We start from the raw sequence: 25,089 nt of genomic DNA on the forward strand, positions 1-25,089 counted from the left end.
TACTAATGTGATACAGTAGGGGACATCTCAGTTTGAAATTGTTTGCAGCATATCTTCTATGTTATACAGGCCTCATCCACACTGAAAAAAATACTTTCTTCAGTTAATAATGTCATACACTAGGGGACATCTCAGGGTTCCAAGGGAGGGTGGTTCACTGTGATCGAGGGGGGTTGGCGATACCAGAAAAACTGTTAGTGAAGATGTTAGTGAAGGTGAGGAACAAATGGAAGAGGAAGAGATGATGGCGAGCAACAGTCAAAACATGAAAAGGAGAATCATCCCCTCTCTGTTTGTGTTTTGCGGGAGGGGACGGAGGAAACAAGCATCAGAATTACCCAGCCACCAGCATAGCATGGGCTTGTACCACAGGAAAGAGGCCGACATATGAGTGCGTTCCTGCTGCACTATCTGCAACATGATCCCCGTATAGTTATGATTCAAAATAGTGCTAACGACTGGGTTGCCACTCTGTTAGATCCAAGTTATAAGAGTAAATTTTGCCAGATGAATCCCACCCTGGAAAGGGACCCATGAATGCTGGAGTATCGAAACACGATTTTACACAACCTTAAGATAGGTTTTCCCCAAGCCAGCAGTGAGGCACACAGAGTTAATCACAGCTCTACACTTCCAACCTCCAGCACGTCAATTTGTCAACGCCAAAATATTAGCAGCAGCAGTAGTGTAAGTGGCAGAAGCAATTTCTGTGAGTCCTTTCACACATTTTTTAGACCAGCTCGTGCACCAGCACAAGAGAGTACAAGTCTGACATGTGGAAAAAGATTGGCGAGGATGGGGGGAGGATTATCTAGAGCTCAATACAAATACATTCAGTGAGGATTTTGACCCTTTTACATTTTGGTCTTCAAAAATGGATGAATGGCCTGAGCTCACCTGTCATGCCTTGGAGGTTTTATCATGCCCGGCAGCCAGCATTCTCTCTGAATGTGTGTTCAGCACTGCTGGTGTTGTCCTGATAAGTGCACCCGGCTGTCCCATGAAAGTGTTGACCGCCTAACTTTCATCAAGATGAACAACTCATCTCAAAGGACTTTTGCACCCCAATTCCAGACTGTACAGAGTAGGCGATGTTGTAGCTTTTAGTGTGCTGCATTGATCTTGCAGAATTGCAGTCTGTGATATGGCTTTTGTGCCTGCTCTTGCTGCAGCAGCAGGTTAAAGGCTTTAATTTTTGGAAATGTGAGGAATCCTGATTGGGTCTCTATTGGGTTGGCTGTAGAGGAAGCGGTGTTGGTCCCCATTAGGCTATGCGCCCACGATGCAGAAATGAAGCAGAAAATTTCTGCAGCATTTCTGCATCTCCCTGGCAGAAAAAACGCATGCAGATTGTGCATGCGTTTTTTCTGCAGAATACATGTGGATTCACATGCGTACCCACATGCGTTAACGCATGTGTTTCCGCATGCGGACTGACAAGCACTTTCCAGGCGATGGCATCACTTGGAAAGTGCTTGATAACTAGGTCACACTGTATAAATCCATGCAAACGGCATGGATTTATACAGTGTGACCATAAAAATAAAAAAAATAAAGCTATACTCACCCCCGATGCCGCCGCATGTGCTGCAGCGCTCGTCCTGGCTTCTTCCGGGTTGCCGGCACATCGCGAGACAGCCTGCGGTCACATGACCGCGACGTCATCTCTGGTCCTGGAAGGAGAAGCGCAGCCTGCAAGCAGAGAGAAGCCGCCGGACAGGTGAATATAAACTTTATTTTTTATTTTATTCTTTTTTTACAGGTACAATGGTACCCAGGTCTGGAGGAGAGTCTCCTCTCCTCCAGAACTGGGTACCATCCGCACATAGAGACGCATAAAATCCACTTGTACAAATGTACAGACACGGATTCTATGCGTCTCAATGCAAGTCAATGGCGGCGCTTCCGCTGCGCTTCCGCAAAATTAATGAACATGCTGCGGATTTATTTGCGCTTCAGAAACGCTGCGGAAAAATCCGCAGCATGTACATTGACATTGCAGAATGCCATTTGGGACCATGTGGTGCGGATTACCATGCGTTTTTGATGCGTTTCCGCTGTGGAAATTCCGCAGCATAAACGCATGAAAAACGCATCGTGTGCATCCAGCCTTATACTACTTATACTCTAGTGAAACTGATGCCACTTTGGTGGTTTTAGGCCCAATTGTTTTCAAATTGGAACAATGCTGATTGGGTCTCCATCTACTGGGTTGGCTGTAGGGGAAGAGGTGTCATTCCTAATTGTACAATTTCTACTGTACTGAAATTGATGCCACTTGTTGGTGTCTGCCAGTGATTTTTGGAAATGTGGGGAATCCTGATTGGGTCTGCATCTACTGGGTTGGCTGTAGAGGAAGAAGTCTCGGTCCTAATTATACTATTTCTACTGTACTGAAATTGATGCCACTTCAGTGGTACTAGGCCTTAATTAAGGGAAATGTTAACACTCCTGATTGGGTCTCCATGTGCTGGGTTGGCTGCAGTGTAAGAGGTTTTGGTCTCCTTTGCAATAGTTATACTCTAGTGAAAATAATTTTTTTGGTGCATGTATTGTTCTCCACACAGGGGTACACAGACCTGATAAACTCAACATAGGTATATAAAGCAAACTGCATCTCAGTTTAAAATTGTTTGGGGCAGATATTCTTCTCCACACAGGGGAAAAAAAAGGTTGGGTCCGAGCAGCTTCCTGACCCTCAACTTTACTGCACTGTCAGGGCAGAAGAAGAGGAGGGTGACTCTGAGGGCGAGGAATGGGATATCATATTGGATGATGAGGTTACACATCAAACTTGGTGTGATCCCAAAGGAGCGCAGCTGAGTGGCTCACCTGAGGAGGTGAAGGAGGAAGACAAGGAGGTTACCTTCCACCCTACAGCGCAGACATGGAGTGATGCAAGCACGAGGAGCACTGCATCCTTAGCCTCAACCGTGGCAGTGACCAGCAGCAGTCGCTGGTCTGCAGCTTGCAGCGGCGACAAGGGTTGCCAAGCTAGGCATTTTTTGAGACCGCAAAGGATGAGCCAACTCACATTATCTGCAAACTTTGCGATAAAAAATTCAGTAGAGGGAAAAAGTGCATTAATTTGACTACTAAATGCATGAACCTTCACATGCGCAATCAACATGCGTTACTCTGGCAATCTCACTGTGATAAAATGCGGACCAGCAGACCTTAACAACAATCATACAATCAGCTGCCCCATCAACTGCATCCGCTGCCTCTTCCTCCTCCTCTGTTACCATGCCAAGTATTGGCATGCAGGTCTCCCACTGCAGAACCTCTGCTTCTCTACCTGCTCCAGTCAGGCTGAGTGAGAGCCTGTCCACCGTAACATCTGCGCCTGCACCTCACTCATAGTCCAGCAGTTTGTCCGTTTCACCATACTCTGCCCTCTCTCAGCACTGCAGCCAGCCCATGCATTTGTGGTCACGTAAAAGATTGTTTCCTCCCTTACATGACAAAGATAAGAGGTTGAAATCCACCACTCTAATCTGTTGGCCACGGAAATGGTGGAGTCGGGCCCTACTTTTTTGAACTGTGAACATTCCTGTATGGCTGATTTTTTACTGAGGAGGTAACCGGAGAACTTGAAGGAAACCCCCACAAACATGGGGGGAACATACAAACTACTTGCAGATATTGTCCTCTATCATCATGATGGAGTGTGCTCATTGTCTAGGAGACCAACCACCGCTGCTGTCTACCTTGTGAACATTGTGTTGAAGCTTGCAAGGTGTCATGGGTTTACCATGAAAGAGAGGAGCCAGAAGACCGCAGCATCTGATTCTTCCCACTCCTGTAGTCATTAAAAATAAGCCTTTCGCCATCATAATAATCGGTGTAGGGGTTAATCTGCTAATTTGTGAGCTTCTGGAAGCTTAACGTGATTTAGGCTCTCAACAAATTTGTCCCGTGCATCTCCCCTACTGTGATAACGCTGTACCCCAACACATCAGACTGTCGCCTACTGTGGAAACCTTTAAAACGAAGCGAAAGATCCACTTTTTGTGACAAGCGTACAATCTGCGGTAAGCCTCGCTCCAGCATACTGCTGCACTACTAGCTGTACCCTGACCTACTGTATCCTCACCCATCCCTTGTAGATTGATTGTGCTCCCTCGCGGCCAGGGTCCTCTCTCCTCTTGTACCAGTCGGTGACCCCTTTTGACATGTAAAGCGCCACGGAACAAATTTTGCTGAAGTAGTAATAATAATTATAGTACTATTACCCTGGGTCAATTGATGGCACTTTCCAGATGTCTACCCCTAATTTGATGTGTTTTGGCAGCTTTTGGGCTGGTTTTAAGGTGCTGTGTATGTGTTTTTTGTCCCCCCATTGATTTAATCCTATGGCGTTCGGTAAAGTTCGATGATCATTCGACAAATAAATTGGCGAATATTGCAAATTCGACAATCGTAATCCGAATCGAATATATGTAAACATTCGCTCATCTCTACTAGAAGGTGCACTTGAACTGTGAGAGACAGAATTGAAAAAAAAATCAAGAAAATCACATTGAATTATTTTTATATAATTAATTAGCATTTTATTGCATGAATTAAGTATTTCATACAATAGAAAAACAGAACTTAATATTTGGTACAGAAACCTTTGTTTACAATTATAGTGGTCAGACGTTTCTTGTAGTTCTTGACCAAGTTTGTTTACACTGTAGCAGGGATTTTGGTCCACTCCTCCATATAGATCTTCTCCAGATCTTTCAGGTTTCGGGGCTATAACTGGGGAAACATTGAGTTTCAGATCCCTCCAAAGATTTTCTATTGGGTTCAGGTCTGGAGACTGACTAGACCAAAAGAGGACCTTGAAATGCATCTTACAGAGCCACTCCTTAGTTGCCCTGTCTGTGTGTTTCGGGTCATTGTCAAGCTGGAAGACCCAGCCACAACCCATCTTCAATTCTTTTACTAAGGGAAGGAGGTTGTTGGCCCAAATCTCATTACCCCATCCATCCTCCCTTCAATACGGTGTAGTCGTCCTGTCCCTTTTGCAGAAAAGCACTCCCAAAGTAAGATGTTTCCCCCCCAATGCTTCACGGTTGGGACTGTATTCTTGGAGTTGTACTATTCTTTCTTCTTCCTCCAAACACGGAGAGTGGAGTTGATATCAAAAAGTTTTATTTTGGTCTAATCTAACCACATGACCTTTTACCATGCCTTCTCTGGATCATCCAGATAGTTACTGGCGAACTTCAAACAGGCCTGGACATGTGCTAGCTTAGGCAGGGGGCCTTGTGTGCCCTGCAGGATTTTAATCCATGACGGTGTAGTGTGTTACTACTGGTAATGTTTAAGACAGTGGTCTTAGCTCTCTTCAGGTTATTGATCAGGTCCACCCGTGTAGTTCTCAGCTAATTCCTGACCTTTCTTAGGATCATCCTTACCCCACAAGGCGAGATCTTGCATGGAGCCCTAAACCGAGGAAATTGACAGTCATCTTGTGTTTCTTCCATTTTCTAATAATTATGCCAACAGTTGCCTTCTTGCCAAGCTGCTTGCCTATTGTCCTGCAGCCCATCCCAGCCTTGTGCAGATCTACAATTTTGTCCCTATTATCCTTAAACAGCTCTTTGGTCTTGGCCATGGTGGAGAGGTTGGAGTGTGATTGATTGATTGTGTGGACAGGTGTCTTTTATACAGGTAACGAGTTCAGACAGGTGCAATTAATACAGGTAATGAGTGCAGAGTAGGAGGGCTTCTTAAAGAAAAGCCAACAGGTCTATCAGAGCCAGAATGGCTGGCTGGTTGGTTGGTTGCTGGTTGGTAAGTGATCAAATACTTATTTCATTCAATAAAATGCAATTTAATTATTTAAAAATCATGCAATGTAATTTTCTGCTTTTTATTTTTAGATTCTGTCTCTCACAGTTGAAGTGTACCTATGATAAAAATTACAGACCTCTCCAATTTTTGTAGGAAAATATGCAAAATTGGCAGTGTATCAAATACTTATTTTTCCCACTGTATTATACCCATAAATAAATATTTTTATGAAAATAAAAATAAACAAAGAAAGTACACATATTTGGTATCACCATGTCCAGAATGACTCGCCTTATAAAAATGTCACACTAGTTAACCCCTTCAGTGAACACCATAAAAAATAAAAAAATAGACAAAAAATACGCATTTTTAATCATACCACCGATTAAAAAGTGGAATAAAATGCAATTATAAAGATTAATGTAAATAAAAATGGTATAGCTGAAAGCATCATCTTGTCCCACAAGAAACATGCTGCCAAACTGCTCCATGATCAAAAAAATAAAAAAGTTATAGCTCCCAGAATAAAGCGATGCAAAAATAATTATTTTTTCTATAAAATATTTTTATTTCGTAAAAGCGCCAAAACTCAAAAAACAATATAAATATGGTATCACTGTAATCGTACTGACAGAACAATAAAGCTGCTTTATCAATTTTACGGAATAAAAAAAAAAGCACCAATTACTGAATTGCTGGTTTTTGCTCATTCTGCCTCCCAAAATCAGCATAGAAAGCTATCTCAAAATGTCATAAATGTCATGTGCCTGAAAATAGCACCAATAAAAATGTCAACTCGTTCCGCAAAAAACAAGCCTTCACATGACTCTGTCGGCCAAAATATGGAAAAATTATAGCTCTCAATTATGGCAATACAAAAACTATTTTTTGCAAAAAAAGCGTCTTTTAGTGTGTGACAGCAACCAAACATAAAAATACAATAAAAATCTGGTACCACTGTAATCACACTGACCCGGAGAAGAAAGTCGTCTAATCACTTATACTAAAATATGGCAATGCAAAAACCAGTTTTTGCAAAAAAAAAAAAAAAAGCATCTTTTAGTGTGTGACAGCAGACAAACAATAATCCTGATATAAATCTGGTGTTGCTGTAATGTCACCAGCCCGAAGAAAAAAGTAGTCTAATTACTTGTACCCCATGAGGAGCAGCGTAAAAAATAAATAAAACCAATTCTTCACCTGCTGTTGATTTGTTCATTCTGTCTCCCAAAGATCGCAGTAAGGTTTTGCTCACATTTATCCTGCGCTCTATGCTGAACACTTACACCAGGGTTGCCATTGAAATCTCTGAAAAACATGATTTTGACGGAATCCTAGGAGGCACTGTGGACGCTGTCTGACCTGTGATCCGGTGGTTTCCATTTTAGAAGTGCATAAAAGTGATGTCGGACACATTTTTCTGCACCTCTGAAAAAAATGACAAAGCTGAACTGAGGCCAGACGGAGTCCAGAGTAACTCTGCTGCCTCATTATAGTGAATGGATCCCTCGGGATTTCATCTGAATCACGTCACTCGGAGATTGAGATGGAGACCCCGATATAAGTGCTCAGCATAGAGCGCAGGATAAATGTGATCCAAAATGTTATGTAAAATGTTCCTCACAAAAGATTCAAATCAATCCACAAAAAAGCAAGTCCCTACTCAGGTACATCATCTGTTAATGGAAATATAGGGGCTTCCACTTCACAAGTAATACAAAGGCTCTGGAAAAGCGCTATGGCTCCTCGCTTTCAAATCCAAATGCCCCCCTCCTTTCTGAGACCCAGTGTGCCTAAACCATATTTAGCATCCACATATTTGGCATTTCTGTAGTGATGAGAGCCTGTTTAATTTACGGGTGCGTGTCTCCAGAAACATAAGCTGGGCATTACATACTGCAGACTACAATGTACCGGTCACTACAACGTACTGAGGACTACAACATACTGGTCACTACAATGTACTGGGACTACAACGTAATGGGGACTACAATGTACTGGGCACTACAACGCCAGTTTACAATTTTCATTCAGCAGAATCCACTGCTGTTTGTTTCTGGAAAACACCCACGGAGTCAAAATCGTCCCTACTCCTGTAGATAAATTCCCAAAGGGGTATAATTTCCAAAATGGGGGATTCTTGAGGGGGATTCTACTCTTTTACAACTTTGGGGCTCTCTATATAAACTATTCTAGGAAAATCTGCACTCTAGGAGGCAAATAGCGCTTCGACCCTCCCAAGTCTTGCCGTTTGGCTAAGCAGTACTGTATATATATATATTTATATATATATATAAATATATATATATACAGTATACATAAGGGATATTGCCAAATTCAGCAGAAATTGTGGGACACATTTTGGTAGCATTTTTACCCACTTTTCTGTGTGAAAATGTAAAATCTGGGGCTATAACTAGTGTTGAGCCACCCCCGTAGTGTTCGAGTTCGGTTCGGTTCGTCGAACACCCGTGTGTTCGCCGAACTGTTCGTCGAACTGTTCGTCAAACACCTTCGAACACCGTTAAAACCAATGGCAGGCAAACAAAAACACATAGAAACACATAGAAAACACCTTCAAAGGTGTCCAAAAGCTGACAAACTGCTCAGAAGACACAACTAACACATGGAAAAGTGACAAGTACATATAGTCATGTGAAAAGAAAAGAGGTGGAGGAGTAAAAGAAGGGGGAGACACAGATATAGGCATGTCATGCCCTTCTAAAATCCAAAAAGTGAGAAGCCGACACGTTCAGTCCGCTCCTGCCCGTGCCACCTCCGCGTCGCCGGGTTTGTGCCAGAGCCGCAGTGAACCCTGACGGCCAGCCCCCCTCTCCCAATACTGGTGCCTGTCCGCTGGTGGGTCGAGCGAGCCCCCCTGTGGTGGAGGCAGCTCTAAGCTTTTTAATTTAAAATGTCTCTCTAATTTGAATGAATACACTTTAAATCCATTTACAAGGATCTATTGGAGGGCAAGTCTCATGCCAGCAGCCGCGTAATTCCAGCTCCAGTAGCGTCCACTAAAGCTGCTGCAGTTAAAAAGCTTTTATAAGGATCGAGCTCGGCTGTCCACCGCAAGGCATCCTACTGCCAGTCCCAGCCCCTATGCCTTGGGGTGCCTCCTGATGCTCTTCACTGAGTATCCCGTGGCCCCGAAGCATTTCCTTTGAAAAACTTAAGTGTCCAAACTACAGGTGGTGTAGCTTGCTTAACAGCCGGGATAATGCGCTGACTAGCAGACACTGCTACTAGGCACAAAGTATTTCCTGGGCTAGATGCAGTTAAAATTTGTAATTAGATACTCTCGTTGGATGCTGAGAAAGCATTCCATAGAGCCTCCTGGCACGCCATATATGATTCTCTTAAAAAGCTTGGGGTAGGGGTCTAGTGGACCTTTTTATAGCCAAAATCACGGCCCTGTATCGCAATACGTCACCTAGGCTGAAGATAAATGGAACTGTAGCACCCTGAGGGCTCGGTTGCTACAGAGGTATTGCACCTCACCCAGAGGTGTGATATCTCACTCTCAGGTAAGGATGTAGTGTGGATCAGGACCCGACACCTGCATGCATTACACCACATTGCCGTGGGGCAGGGCGACCAATATGCCCCTGAGATGGGCACGACAGTCCCTGTCCCTGGCTGGAGTGGGGGGAGGGAACACTGAGGAAGGGGAACCCTGTAGTGCAGGAGCAGGGAGGAAGCAGTTCCTGGGTGCATTGAGAAGGGAGTATAAAAGGTGGGCACCATCTTAGTTCAGTGCAGAGAAGTCTGAGCAGAAGTGGCAGGGAGCAGGGGCTCTGCATGAGATCTGCTCCGGAGGCGGGCCTAGTAACAGAGGCCCAGGCCTGGAAGAGGGAGAAGGAAGGAAGAGGAGCGGAGAAGGCTCCAGGAACGAGGAACGAAGGGATCCCAGGGGTGCGGACGGGCGAGTCGCCACCGCACGCCCGAATCCACCTGCGTGGAGGGGTCAGGCCAAAGGGGGAGACCGGTCCCCGAAACTAGTGGAGGCAGGAAACGACCCTCAGCTAGAAACAGGAGGCTGTGACATTTTATGTGGCGCAGCCCCTCGCTACACCCGCTAGGAAGGCACCACATAGGGTCAGGGAAACTGGCGCCAAGTTTACCAAGAGGAGGCCCGAGGCAGCCGGACAGAAGGGTTGGTAAGAAAGGCCAGACAAAGGACACACAAAGGGGGTCCTGTGAAGCACTCCAAAGTTATCTGGGAGTTGTCTGAGCCCCTCACCTGGTGAGCACAGTACGACGTGGGCAGCCGTTACCTGCAGACGTGGTCTGGATAATAAGAACTGTGAGTAAAGGCCCTGGACTGCATCACTGACTCTGTGTCGTTACTGCTGCTGCCCTGCACCATCACCCCCATCCCCCGCATACACTGCCCTGAGGCTATACTCCTCCCGTGGGGAGTTATGCTACGCTCTGCTGCACCCACAACACCAGCCTCAGCGGTCTGCCCTGGAGCGGTGGTTCACTCTGACCGCAATCCACGGGTGGCGTAGTCGGACATTTAAACATCAAAACCACATAAATAGTTCCGCCACTGGTTTGACCGCCCTGAGCCACAGAACCGGGTCGCCGCCACGGAGACTACAACCACCAGCATCCACCAAAAAGGGTCCGGCTCCGGGTGTCCCAAGGCCCAGGGGGCACGTCAGAACATTTTCATCACCTTTCACAATCACCAATGGGACAAGGCAGGGACGTTCTCTGTCCCCTCTCTTATACATCCTAGTGACGGAGCACCTGCTCTCATAAATTCGCCATAACCCCAATATTAGGTGGATTGAGGTGGGAGGCACCGAGTACAAGTGCTCTCTATTTGCTGATGATGTCCTAGTATAAATCACTCAATCACGTATATCCATCCATGCTGTTATGGCTGAAATAGATCACTTTGTTACATGGTCAAATTTTAAAATCAATGCAGCGAAGTCTGAGGCCCTCGATGTCTCCCTCCCCAAATCCATATAGGATTCCATCCAGTCCAACTTTCCCTTTGCCTGGCCCTCACAGGGTATCAAATACTTAGGAATTCCTATTCATAGAGACCTCTCCCATCTATGTTATCTTAATTTTGGGCCCTTTATTGAACAACTCCATACAGACCACGGTTGGCAAGTTAGAACTGTAAGATTCACTACGTGAACCACTGGTGTTTTGTGGAAAAGCACATGTACACTGTGTTCCAAATTATTATGCAAAAAGTGTTTAGGAGTGATAAGGGAAGAATTTGTTTGTTTGTCAGTTAAACTCATTGATGGTGATGTGTGTCAGGGCTCTTTATATCACTGTAAGCAATTGCAGACACCTGTGCTAATTAGTTTGGCAGGTGTGTCCAATGAAAGGCAAGACTACTTAAGAAGGCTGTCTCACATTATTAAGCAGCCTACATTTTCTGCCAAAATGGGAAAGAAAAAGGATGTGTCGGCTGCTGAGAAGCAACAAATTGTGGAGTGTTTAGGTCAAGGCATGACTACAATCAACATTGTGCGATGATCAGGATGAAGTGTCTTGGCAATCAAGAAGTATGTAGCTGATTCACAGTACACACGTGTGCGTGCTGATAAGGGCAAATTGAGGACTCTTTCCTACAGGCAATTACGTCAGGTTGAAAGAGCAGCGGCAAAAAAGCCTTGTCATAGCAGCAGACAAGTTTTTGAAGCTGCTGGTGCCTCCAACGTCCCCCGAACAACAAGATGCAGGGTCCTTCAGAGGTTTGCAGCTGTGCATACGCCATCCTGTCGACCTCCTCTATCCACTTCACACAAGCAGAAACGGCTCCAGTGGGCTAAACATTACATGAAGACTGATTTCAAAACTGTTTTGTTCACGGATGAGTGCCGTGCTGCGCTCGATGGTCCAGATGGATGGAGTGGAGGATGGCTGGTTGATGGACACCCCACGCAAACACGGCTACAGCGCCAACAAGGAGGAGGTGGAGTAATGTTTTGGGCTGGAATCATGGGGAGAGAGATTGTCGGCCCCTTTAGGATCCCTGAAGGTGCTAAAGATGAACTCCATAATGTATGTGGATTTTCTCAAACAGCACTTCCTGCCATGGTTCAAGAAGAAGAACCGTGTATTTCACAGCAAGATCATTTTTTTGCATGATAATACACCATCTCATGCTGCACATAAAACATCTGCATCTCTGGCTGATATGGGCATAAAAGGGGACAAACTTATGGTGTGACCCCCATGCTCCCCTGACCTCTACCCCATTCAGAACCTTTGGAGCATCATTAAAAGGAGTGTCTATGATGGCGGGAGGCAGTTCACATCTAAGCAACAGCTCTGGGAGGGTATTCTGTCCTCATGCAAAACAATTGAAGCAGAAACCATCCAAAACCTGACAAATTCAATGGACGAGAGAGTTCAGAAGCTCCTTTCGAACAAGGGGTCCTATGTGAAAATGTAACATCACCTAGAATAAAGTTTTGAGTTGAAAACTGTTTGATTTCAGTTTCTAACAACCTGCTAATGCTTATAATTTCAAAAATGACCATTTTTTTGGTCTTTATTAAAATGAAAAGGTTGATCGAAAAGTTTGGGGGATCTTAGAGTGTGGCAACCCAGTAGTCATGATTACTTCGAATTCTGACAATATGAGGGTCATGCTGCAGGTATTGCAGCAAGAAGGCACTTATGTGTCTTGCGCATCTCGGAGCCCCAAAATTATTTTCCGGGATAGATGCAGCTAAAAATTATTATTAATTTTAAATCTGGTGAAGCTTTAGTATAGATGGCCTAATAGGATCAGTGCTGCACACTGCTACAAAGCCCAAATTATTTTCCAGTCAAGATACAGATAAACATGATTAGTAATTTTAAATCTGGTGGAGCTTATTATAGATGGCCTAATAGAATCAGTGCTGCACACTGCTACAAAGCCCAAATTATTTTCCAGCCAAGATACAGATAAACATGATTAGTAATTTGAAAGCTTAAAACGGTTGGTAGGGTGATTTTAACCAATCATCAAGCTTTTACTCTCCCCAGGATGACACAGGGGTAGAAAAGTCGTTTCGGATCCATGATTTGTTCATCTTTATGAACGTGAGTCTGTCTACATTATCAGTGGAGAGCCGCATGCGCTTATCTGTCAGCACACCACCAGCAGCGCTGAACACACGTTCAGACAGAACGCTGGCTGCGGGGCATGACAAGATTTCCAAGGCGTAAGTGGCTAGCTCCGGCCATTTATCCAGATTGGAAGCCCAAAAAGAGCAAGGGTCCAGTGACACAGTCATGGCTTCAATGTTTACTTGGAGATACTCCTGTACCATCGTCTCTAGGCGTTGACTATGTGTCAGACTTCTTGTCTCCTGTGGCCTTGCAAAGGATGGGCTAAAAAAGTGGTGAAATGATTCCGCAAAATTGATGTTACCAGCAGATACTGTGGTTCTGTTACGGTTTGAGTGCTGAACACTTGACGGTCCCATGGTTGGCAAGTTGGAACTGTGAGATTCACTACGTGCACCACTGGTATTTTGTGGAAAAGCACATGTAAGATTCTGCAACAGTCTCTGCTGATACTCCTGCATGCGTGCATCCCTTTCTATGGCAGGAATAATTTCTGCAAATTTACTTTTGTACCGGGGATCTAACAGTGTGGCAACCCAGTAGTCAGGATTATTTCTAATTCTCACAATTCGAGGGTCATGTTGCAGGTAGTGCAGCAAGAAGGCACTCATGTGTGTTGCGCATCCAGGAGCACCAAGTCCCTGTTGTGTTGGTGGCGAGGTAACAATCATGCTTCCTTCCTCTGTCCTCTCCCCCCAACCTCGCACAACAGAAATGTGATCAAGGTCTCCCTCATCTGATGAGTCTTCCATCAGTTCATCCTCCACTTCTTCCTGGGCTCCTGCACCTTCCTCACTAGTTTGGCTGCTACCATGCGCCCTGGTAAAACCATCTCCCCCACCCTCACATGCCTACCGCCTTGGTGCTGCCGACCGTCTGGACCTTGCAGATGTTAGCCCTTCCGCATACAACTCCTCCTCCTCTACTTCCTCCACCTCCTCTTGTGCCACCACCTGACTCCGAATTCTGTTTAACATGTGCTCCAGCATGTAAATCACCGGAATAGTCATGCTGATAATGGCATCGTCAGCACTAAACATCTTCGTCGCCATTTCAAAACTGTGCAGAAGGGTGCATAGGTCCCTGATCTGAGACCACTCCTCCAGCGTGATTTGCCCCACCTCTGGATCTCGTTGGCCCAGGCTATACGTCAGAACGTATTGCACCAGGGCTTGTCGGTGCTGCCACAGTCGCTGCAACATGTGCAGAGTTGAATTCCACCGGGTAGGCACATCGCATTTTAGCCGGTGAAGTGGCAGGCCCAACGACTTCTGTAGAGATGTAAGTCGCTGAGCTGCGGGATGCGAACGGCGGAAGTGAGCACACAGCGACCGTGCCCTCTGCAGAAGGCCATCTAGTCTGGGATAGTGGGCTAAAAATTGCTGGACAACCAGGTTCAACACGTGAGCCATACAAGGCACGTGTGTGACATTGCCCCGGCGAAGGGCCGCACCCAGGTTTGCAGCATTGTCGCACACGGCCTTCCCTGGTTTCAGGTCCAGTGGAGACAACCATTCATGAAATTGGTTCTCCAGAGCTGACCACAACTCCTCAGCTGTGTGACTCACATTTCCCAGACATTTCAATGTAAAAACCGCCTGATGACGTTGAGCCCTACTGCCAGCATAGTAAGGAGGTGTGCAGGATCCCTTCTGCGCAGTTAGAAAGCTTGTGGCATGACCAGACAGGCTTTGGGTGCAGGTGGAAGACCGAGAGGAGGTTGAGGAGGCAGAAGCAGTGGAGGAACTTTGACATAAAGAGGATTGACGCACAACTCGTGGGGACGGCAAGACTTGGACAGCAGCCCCTTGTCCTGCTGTCACCATAGTTACCCAGTGCCCAGTCAGCGACATGTAACGCCCCTGTCCATGCCTACTCGTCCAAGTGTCTGTGGTGAAATGCACCCTGTCACACACAGAGTTTCTCAAAGAAGCGGTGATGTTGTGTGTGACATGCTGGTGGAGCGCAGGCACACCTTTCTTTGAGAAGTAGTGCCGACTGGGCATCTGGTACTGGGGCACTGCGACGGACATAAGGTCTCGAAAATCCTCTGTGTCCACCAGGCGGAAAGGCAGCATTTCTGTAGCCAAGAGCTTGCAGATGGTGAAATTCAACCTCTTAGCTTTCTCATGGCTAGGAGGAAATGGTCTTTTACTTGTCCACATCTGAGGGACCGAGGGCTGGCTATTGTGCTTAGATGGGGTTGATAAGGGTGTCCCCGGCAAACTGCCGGTCTGTGAGGAAGATGCAGGCGGACATGTTAGGTTGCCTTGATCCAAAGGTGGTGCTATCGATGTCGGACAGCGCTCAACACCAGCTGGTGTTACCACCTCCAAAGAAAATGATGACCTGCCAATCACGCTGGCTGTTGCGGGTAAAGAGGTGGCAGGTCTGCGCCCCAAAACAGGTGTGACTGCTGTCCCCCCAGTCACAGAGGATGAAGAGGCCGCGGATGCACAAGATATGGCAGACGGTGGTCGGCCCGGCCGGCTAGGCCGCATTGTAGCACACTGAGCTTCCCACTGCAACTTATGCTTCATGTCCATGTGCCGGTTCATGCATGAAGTACTCAAACTATGTATTTTTTGGCCTCTACTTAGCTTTTGCTGACAAATGTTACAGATAACACGAGTTGGGTCATCTGAAAAAATGCCCAGGCTATGCAAGGCTTAGCACCCATGCGACCTGAAGAGCCACCACGACTTGTGGTGAGAGGCAGAGTTGTGTTTGAGGATGCAGTTGTTGACGTGCTTCCAGTACTACGTCTCTGTCCAGGAAGGCGCAACCTGACCTCGTCGTCACTAGCATCTTCCTCCACCTCCTCTGCTGACCTCATCTCTTGGCAGACTGTGGGTTGACAGTAAGTGGGATCTCCAACCTCATCATCATCACCCTGTGCGTTATCACACCCGTCGTCCTCAGAGCCAACCTGTTCCTGCCCTGACAAAAAACTAAAGTTGTCGCTCCAATCAGGTATTTGAGTCTTATCATCGTCTTCCTCATTGTCTCCACCAACAGGAGTTACAGTTTGGGAATGAGGGTCTACATTATGGTCAGAACCTTCTGCGTCTGGTCCTGGATCCGACTCATAAAGATTCTGGGCATCAGTGCAGATCATTTCCTCTTCTGGATTCACAGAAGCGCTGGAGTGACCTCTGATTCCCAGGCTATAGTATGAGTAAACAGCTCTGCAGACTCAACCATCTGTTCTACCTCATACTCAGACGGGCAGCTGGAGATTTGGGAGCTGTGAGGAAGCAAGTGCGATTGGGGTGACACCTTTGAGGACTGGAGTATTTGTGATGTTGAAGTTGATGTGGAGGAGAGCCCACTTAAAGGAGCACTTGATATCCGTTGAAGCACCTGCTGTTTTTGTGCCTCATCTGGAATTTGTAGCGATTGGTGTGGCCGTAAGAAAGGGATCTTATCACATTGTCCGCTAAAAGAAGTAGACATTTTAGCTTGGCTGGAAGATGGTCTTTCTTCTGCAGATGTTACTGTTGCTTTAACACCTACCCCACGGACACAACCTTTTTTCCCCTTCCCAACACGCCTATTCCCCTTTCCACCAGCAGCAGGCCTTTTTCCACTCATTTTGGTGGTTAACTAATTCACAACTCTGGAGTTGTTTGCACAAAAAAACAATGGATGGGAACCGAGCAGAGCTGAGTGGCCAAACTGTGGTATTAGGCCAAAACTATTGGCTGGGTTAGATGCAGAAAAAAATTATATTCAATTTGCAACCTGATGGAGGTCAGTATAGATGGACTAATAGAACAAGTCCCACACACAGCTAGAAGCCCAAATATTTTTTCAGAGGTAGATGCAGAAAAAATTTTTATTCAGTTTGCAACCTGATGGAGGTCTGTATAGACGGATTAATAGAACAAGTCCCACACACAGCTACAAGCCCAATATTTTTTCAGAGGTAGATGCAGAAAAAAAATATATTCAGTTTGCAACCTGATGGAGGTCAGTATAGATGGGCTAATAGAGAAAGTCCCACACACTGCTAGAAGGCCAAATATTTTTTCAGAGCTAGATGCAGACAAAAAATTATTTTGAATTTGCAACCTGATGGAGGTCAGTATAGGTGGACTAATAGAACAAGTCCCACACACTGCTAGAAGGCCAAATATTTTTTCAGAGCTAGATGCAGAAAAAAATTATATTCAGTTTGCAACCTGATGGAGGTCTGTATAGATGGACTAATAGAGAAAGTCCCACACACTGCTAGAAGGCCAAATATTTTTTCAGAGCTAGATGCAGATAAAAATTATTTTTAATTTGTAACCTGATGGAGGTCAGTATAGATGGACTAATAGAGAAAGTCCCACACACTGCTAGAAGGCCAAATATTTTTTCAGAGCTAGATGCAGATAAAAATTATATTCAATTTGCAACCTGATGGAGGTCAGTATAGATGGACTGATAGAACAAGTCCCACACACAGCTAGAAGCCCAAATATTTTTTCAGAGGTACTGTAGATGCAGATAAAAATTATTTTTAATTTGTAACCTGATGGAGGTCAGTATAGATGGACTAATACAACAAGTCCCACACACAGCTAGAAGCCCAATATTTTTTCAGAGGTAGATGCAGAAAAAAATATATTCAGTTTGCAACCTGATGGAGGTCAGTATAGATGGAGTAATAGAACAAGTCCCACACACAGCTAGAAGCCCAAATATTTTTTCAGAGGTAGATGCAGATAAAAATTATTTTTAATTTGCAACCTGATGGAGGTCAGTATAGATGGACTAATAGAGAAAGTCCCACACACTGCTAGAAGGCCAAATATTTTTTCAGAGCTAGATGCAGATAAAAATTATATTCAATTTGCAACCTGATGGAGGTCAGTATAGATGGACTAATACAGAAAGTCCCACACACTGCTAGAAGGCCAAATATTTTTTCAGAGCTAGATGCAGATAAAAATTATATTCAATTTGCAACCTGATGGAGGTCAGTATAGATGGACTAATAGAACAAGTCCCACACACAGCTAGAAGCCCAAATATTTTTTCAGAGGTACTGTAGATGCAGATAAAATATTATTTTTAATTTGCAACCTGATGGAGGTCAGTATAGATTGACTAATAGAGAAAGTCCCACACACTGCTAGAAGGCCAAATATTTTTTCAGAGCTAGATGCAGATAAAAATTATTTTTAATTTGCAACCTGATGGAGGTCAGTATAGATGGACTAATAGAGAAAGTCCCACACACTGCTAGAAGGCCAAATATTTTTTCAGAGCTAGATGCAGATAAAAATTATATTCAATTTGCAACCTGATGGAGGTCAGTATAGATGGACTAATAGAGAAAGTCCCACACACTGCTAGAAGGCCAAATATTTTTTCAGAGCTAGATGCAGATAAAAATTATATTCAATTTGCAACCTGATGGAGGTCAGTATAGATGGACTAATAGAACAAGTCCCACACACAGCTAGAAGCCCAAATATTTTTTCAGAGGTACTGTAGATGTAGATAAAAATTATTTTTAATTTGCAACCTGATGGAGGTCAGTATAGATGGACTAATAGAGAAAGTCCCACACACTGCTAGAAGGCCAAATATTTTTTCAGAGCTAGATGCAGATAAAAATTATTTTTAATTTGCAACCTGATGGAGGTCAGTATAGATGGACTAATACAGAAAGTCCCACACACTGCTAGAAGGCCAAATATTTTTTCAGAGCTAGATGCAGATAAAAATTATATTCAATTTGCAACCTGATGGAGGTCAGTATAGATGGACTAATAGAACAAGTCCCACACACAGCTAGAAGCCCAAATATTTTTTCAGAGGTACTGTTGATGCAGATAAAAATTATTTTTAATTTGCAACCTGATGGAGGTCAGTATAGATGGACTAATACAACAAGTCCCACACACAGCTAGAAGCCCAATATTTTTTCAGAGGTAGATGCAGAAAAATATATATTCAGTTTGCAACCTGATGGAGGTCAGTATAGATGGACTAATACAACAAGTCCCACACACAGCTAGAAGCCCAATATTTTTTCAGAGCTAGATGCAGAAAAAAATTATATTCAATTTGCAACCTGATGGAGGTCAGTATAGATGGACTAATAGAATGATGCTATGCCCAAAAGATTTTACTTCACTAGGTGCAGTAAAAAAATTGGTATTCTATACACAGGTGGTATATCTTGCAACACAGATAGGCTACTCCGCTGACTACCACACTCTGCAATAGGCCAAAAAGGATTAGCTTTGCTAGATTCAGCCAAATGCTGTGAAAAAAACTTGCACAGCACTGGCACAGACCTGCCTGGCAAAAACTGATAGGAACTGATGTAACCTAGTCCTGAAAAGGACTCCAATTACAATTAGTCTTTACTCCCACAATCTATCTATTTAAGAGCACAGACCTGCCTGATAAAAGTCGTAGGAAATGCTGTAACCTAGTCCTTAAAAGGACTGCAATCACAACTATTCCCTACTCCCAAGCTATCTGTAGATTTGTGCGAAAATTGGCTTGAAATTAACAAGGTATAGCGCACACAGCAACAGCGGTGCCGTCTAACACGCAGCTGCAGCAGTGAGAAAATGGTGGCGACGGGGAAAATGGCTTGGTCTTATAGGGCAAGGACATGTGACATACACTGCCAATGACACATGCCCTTGCTTGTGTGAAAAAAAGCACTTCGCTCCGTGTGTGCGCTGCTGATAGTCTGACAGATTGCACCTCCCCACTGTAAATGCGGGAAAGAGAAAAAAAAATGGAGATCTTCATTGTTCCTGCAGAGATCCATCCCCTGCCCCTCCCCCCACCCCGCTGTACACTCAAACTGCGTATTAACATTAATTTTCATCATTACTGAGAAAAAATCCAGTTATGATTTTGGTGCACGAACAGTTATCGAACATAACCTCGAACAGCCGAATTTTTCTCAAATTGTTCGTGTTCGCCGAACGGCTCGAACACCGCCCAAAACAGCTCGAATTTGAGATTGGCGAACAGTTCGAGTAGAACAACGCTCATCTCTAGCTATAACAAAATTTTGGTGGTAAAAATGTAATTATTTTTTCTTCACTGCCCAATGGTATAAAATGCTTTGACACACCTGTGGTGTCAATATGATCACTGCACCCCTAGATGAATTCATTGAGAGGTGTAATTTTTAAAATATGGTCACTTATGGAGAGTTCTGCTGTTATGGCATCTTAGGGGCTCTCAAAGTGGGAAATTTGTATTCATTTTCACAGATCAAGGTTGGAAAAATCTGTGAAGCACCTGGAGGTTCAAGGTGCTCACCACGTGTCTAGATAAATTCTATGAGGGGTCTAGTTTCAAAAATGGGGTCATTTCACTGTTTAGGTACATCAGGGGCTCTCCAAATGTGACATGCTACCCGCAGACCATTCAATCAAAGTCTGCATTCCAAAACGTCACTCCTTCCTTTCTGAGCCACGTCGTGTCCTCCACATATGGGGTATCTATATACTCAGGAGAAATTGCACAACAAATTTTGAGTACCATTTTCTCATGTTACCCTTTTGAAAATAAAAAATTTTGGGCTAAAAACATTTTTTGGAGGAAAATGTGATTTTTTTATTTTCACGGCTTTACGTTATAAGCTTCTGTGAAGCACCTGGAGGTTCAAGATGCTTACCACACATCTAGATAAGTTCCTTGAGGGGGTCTAGTTTCCAAAATTGGGTCACTTGTGGTGAGTTTCCCTTCCAAGCCCTGCCGTGTGCCCAATCAGTAGTTTTCCCCCGCATGTGGGCTATAGGCATGCTCAGGAGAAATTGCACAACAAATGTTGGCATTTCTCTTGTTACCCTTGAGACAATAAAAAAAAATTGGGTCTAAAGTAAAATTTTTGTGAAAAAAAGTTCAATGTTCATTGTTTCCTTCCACATTGCAAAAATTGCTTTGAAGCACCTGCATGATTAATAAACTTTTTGAATGTGGTTTCTATGTTGTCAATCTTCTGCTTGAATAATGAGGCTAAGTCTTCTGCTGTGATGAGAGGAGAGGAGAGGGAGGGGAAGCTGATGGACAGCGGAGGGACTTGAATGTACTGAATAGCTATTTAGGTTTGTGAGACACGTATGATATGAGAGATGAGAAGTAGGTTTGGAGTGAGCAATTGTGCAGCATTTTAAAACTCCTGTTACCGGACTCCAATACCTTTCTTTGGCTGTCAAACAGCAGTTCATCTTGTAGATAAGGGCCAGGAAGAACATATGCTCCAATAGCTGACAAGCGCTGCATCAAGTGGCCTCACAGACTCAAGAGGGGGAAAGCATGTGTAGCGATGCCCCAAATTTTTTTCAGTTGATCCGGGCCTGGACGAAGTAAGGTCCGAGAAGAATCCAAACCCTCGTCACCAGACATGGGTTGGAGAAAGAAATAAATACACACCAGAACATGGAGAACTGAACTAATAATAAACAGGGGTAGGAAAACTAAAATACTAAACAGCTAGGGTTGGAGAACTAAACAACTACACACCAGGAAATGGAGAACTAAATGACTAGACACCAAGGTGTCACTATACAGCAAGTGTTGGAATCCCCAAGGCTTGTGGGACAAACCTCTGTATCTAACACTTCCTCCAGAGCTTCTGCATCCTCCACCTCCACTAGAGCCCCCACCTGCACCCTCAATCTCTGCCTTACTGAGACACATGTTCCAACAGTGCAGAGAGAATCCCACCAACTCCATACTGCGCAGGCAGGGCTCATCGCATTCAAGCAGTGTTAAAATTAATATGCCTTGCAGATCCAAAGTCATACAGCTGAAGAGTTGTGGACAGCTCCCCAGGCTGAGTTTGATGTTGCCTCCACTGACCCTGGAGCAAGGGAAGGTTATGTGCGATAATGGTGCAAACCTGGTGGCGGCCCTACGCCGGGGCAACCTCACACACATGCCTTGTATGGCTCGCATCCTCAACCTGATGGTACAGCAATTTCTCCGCCACTATCCCGACCTGGAAGCGCTGCTGCAGAAACCACAGTCTCTGTGTGCTCACTTACAACTATAAAAATTAGCAGAATCTTTAGTAAAAAAGACAGACTACTAGACAACGAGCAAACTCCTTCATGATGACAGAGGACACCATCTCTTTAGCTTGCTGGTACTTTTTGGTGGGAATAAGCTTGTCTCCAACCAGCCAGGAATATTCAGTGAATGGCACGCCATGGTTTGGTATTAACACCCAGTACCAGAAGCAAAGCCATCCACAATTTCCATACCTCAGGAATTTTATTTGGTAGACTGGCTGAGCAAACATTAGTTTCTCACAAAGGAGCTGAAGACACTGAGTGGCAGTAGGTACAAGTTTCTCCAGCATGAACTGTTAGTTATTGTTAGATGTCAGAAGGAGAACATTACTGGGCTTTGCTAAGGCGCCATATTGCATCTTAAGTCTTATAGACCCTGCTCTTGCATCATTACATTCCACAGGATGGTGGGGAAGGAGACAGTAGGTTGTGGAGTTGCATTAGCTCCGGTGGTGTTGAGGTGGCAGCGAGGCAATGGCAGTCTGTAGGCTGTCTTGAAGAGATGGGTTTTCAGGTTGTGTCTGAAGGATCCAAATGTGTTGGCTAATCGGACGTGTTGAGACACAGAATTCCAGAGGATGGGAGATATTTGGTAGAAGTCTTGGAGGCGATTGGGTGAGGAACAAATAAGTGTGGAGAGGAGGAGGTGTTGGGAGGACCGGAGATTATGTAAAGGAATATATTGGGAGATTAGTTCAGAGATGTTCAGAGAAGAAAGGTTATGGATGGCTTTGTACGTCAGTATTAGTAGTTTGAACTGGATACGCTGGGCAATTGGGAGCCAGTGAAGGGATCTTACAGATTGCAATCTTATGGATTGCTGGAGCCAGTCCACAGTAATAAGCAGCCATAAAGTGTACAGGAACCTTCCCACAGACTTTTCTTAGCCAGGGGTGCTCCTTGGTAGGATTGGACTGCCCTCCAGAGAACCGGAAACTTCTCTGATGGGCCCTGGATTCTCCTTCAGGAGAGTTCATAGCGCAAACCTTGCAGCTACTATGGGGCTCTTTAGTGGGGGAGAAAGGTGATCCCTCAGAATCAAATCCTCTGGTGGGCCCAATGTTCTTCACTCTGACACTGCTTCTCAGTGAGAGTTCAATTTCACCACAGCCATATTCTTTAGCTTGGTGAAATGACTGGCAGAGAGGGAAACCGTATCTACTCCGGCTGTCATTTCTCCCAGGAAGTCCTCTAATAAGCAATGGCAGCCCTTCCAACATCAGCTCAAACTTCTCGGTGGTGCTTAGACCCAGACAAAGATCTTTCTTTTCTCCTTGAATTTAATCACTACAGAGTTGGACAATATCCTGATCTGCAATGAGTTTTGAAAAATAACGTTCATAAGTAAAGCCATGGTTTAGGCCACTGAAGGTCCTTAAGTGAAACTCATACAGCTTTCCCACAGACTGAAAGAGGGGTATCAAGACTTCCAAGACAGCCAAGACTTCCCTGTCCTCCCCAAGAGGATGACTGTCCATGTTCTCCTCCTTATCTTCCTCCTCCTCATTATCACCTAATCTACATTAATATGAGATGAGGCTGGGCTGCATAGTTCCTTGCTCTGCCTGCAATGTCTCCTCTTTAACTGTGAGCACAGAGCGTTTCAGTAGACAGAGAAGTGGGATGGTGACGCTAATTATGGCGTCATCACGCTCACCATCTTGGTGGAGTCCTCAAAGTTTTGGAGGACGGCACAGATGTCAAACATCCATGCCACTCATGAGCTCTTATGTGCAGAGGCTGACCTGAATACCGATGGGCGTGTTGAAGCTGGTACTCAACAAATGCCATCTGCTGCTCACAAATCCTTCCCAACATCTATAACGTTGATTTCCAACATGTGGTGTCATCGCACAACAGTCAGTGAGCTGGAAGCTGCAAATGCTGCTGAAGCACTGCCAGAGTGGTGGAAGCTATAGCTGACCTTCTGAAATGGGCACACACGCGTTGTAGTTTCACAAGCATCTCTGGCAGATCTGCTTAGGTTTTGAGAAACTGCTGAACCACTAAGTTGAGCGCATTTAGTGCTCTCTCATTACTAATGTGTACCCCTGTATGGAGAACAATATCAGAATTAAAAGATGAAATATAGTCTGCTTTATATACCAGTTAAGAAAACCAATTTCGATTATATCTTGTGTACCCCTGTGACAAAAATATCTGGACCAAAGAATTAATTTTCACTAGAGTAGAACTAATATAATGGTGACTAACAACTCTTCCACTACAGTCAACCCAGCTGATAGAGATCCAATCAGGATTCCCTACATTTCCTATAATTAGTGGCAGACACTACAGCCAAACCCAATAGATGGAGACCCAATCAGGATTCCCTACATTTCCAAAAATTTGTGGCAGACACCAGCAAAGTGGCATCAATTTCACCAGAGTAGAAGTAGTTTAATGGAGACAGAAACCTCTTCCATTCCAGCCAAACCCAATAGATGGAGACCCAATCAGGATTCCCCACATTTCCAAAAATTAGTGGCAGACACCAGCAAAGTGGCATCAATTTCAATACAGTAGAAATTGTAGAATTAGGAATGACACCTCTTCCCCTACAGTCAATCCAGTAGATGGAGCCCCAATTAGGAGTGTTCACATTTTAATAAGTTAGGGCCTAAAACCACCAAAGTGGCATCAATTTCACTAGAGTTTAATTAGTATAATGGGGACTGAGACCGCTTCCACTATAGCCATCCCAGCAGATGGAGACACAATCAGAACTGTTCACATTTTAAAAAAATTAGGGCCTAAGACCACCATTTCCGTGGCCTACAGATTGGAGATGGTGGAGTTCAACCTTTTAGCTTTGCCATGTTTAGGAGTAAATAACCTTTTACGTGACCACAACTGCGGGACCGAGGGCTGGCTGCAGTGCTGAGAGAGGGTGGAGTACGGTGAAATGGACAAACTGCTAGACCATGAGTGAGGTGCAGTCGGAGATGTTATGGTGGATTGAGAAACATGTGGTGTGCTCAGTGAAACAAACACAGCAGGTATGTCCGCTTCTGTTACAGCTGACGGGATCTCACTCAGCCTGTCTGGAGCGAGTATACAACCGTAGGTTCTGTTGTAGGAGACCTGTGTAACAATACTTGGCACGGTAACAGAGGTGAAGGAAGAAGTAGCAGATGCGTTTGATGGGGCGGCTGAT

Source organism: Phyllobates terribilis, unplaced genomic scaffold, assembly GCF_046119375.1.
Source record: "Phyllobates terribilis strain yellow unplaced genomic scaffold, ASM4611937v1 Scaffold_10__3_contigs__length_209671492, whole genome shotgun sequence".
Classification (NCBI taxonomy): Eukaryota; Metazoa; Chordata; class Amphibia; order Anura; family Dendrobatidae; genus Phyllobates; species Phyllobates terribilis.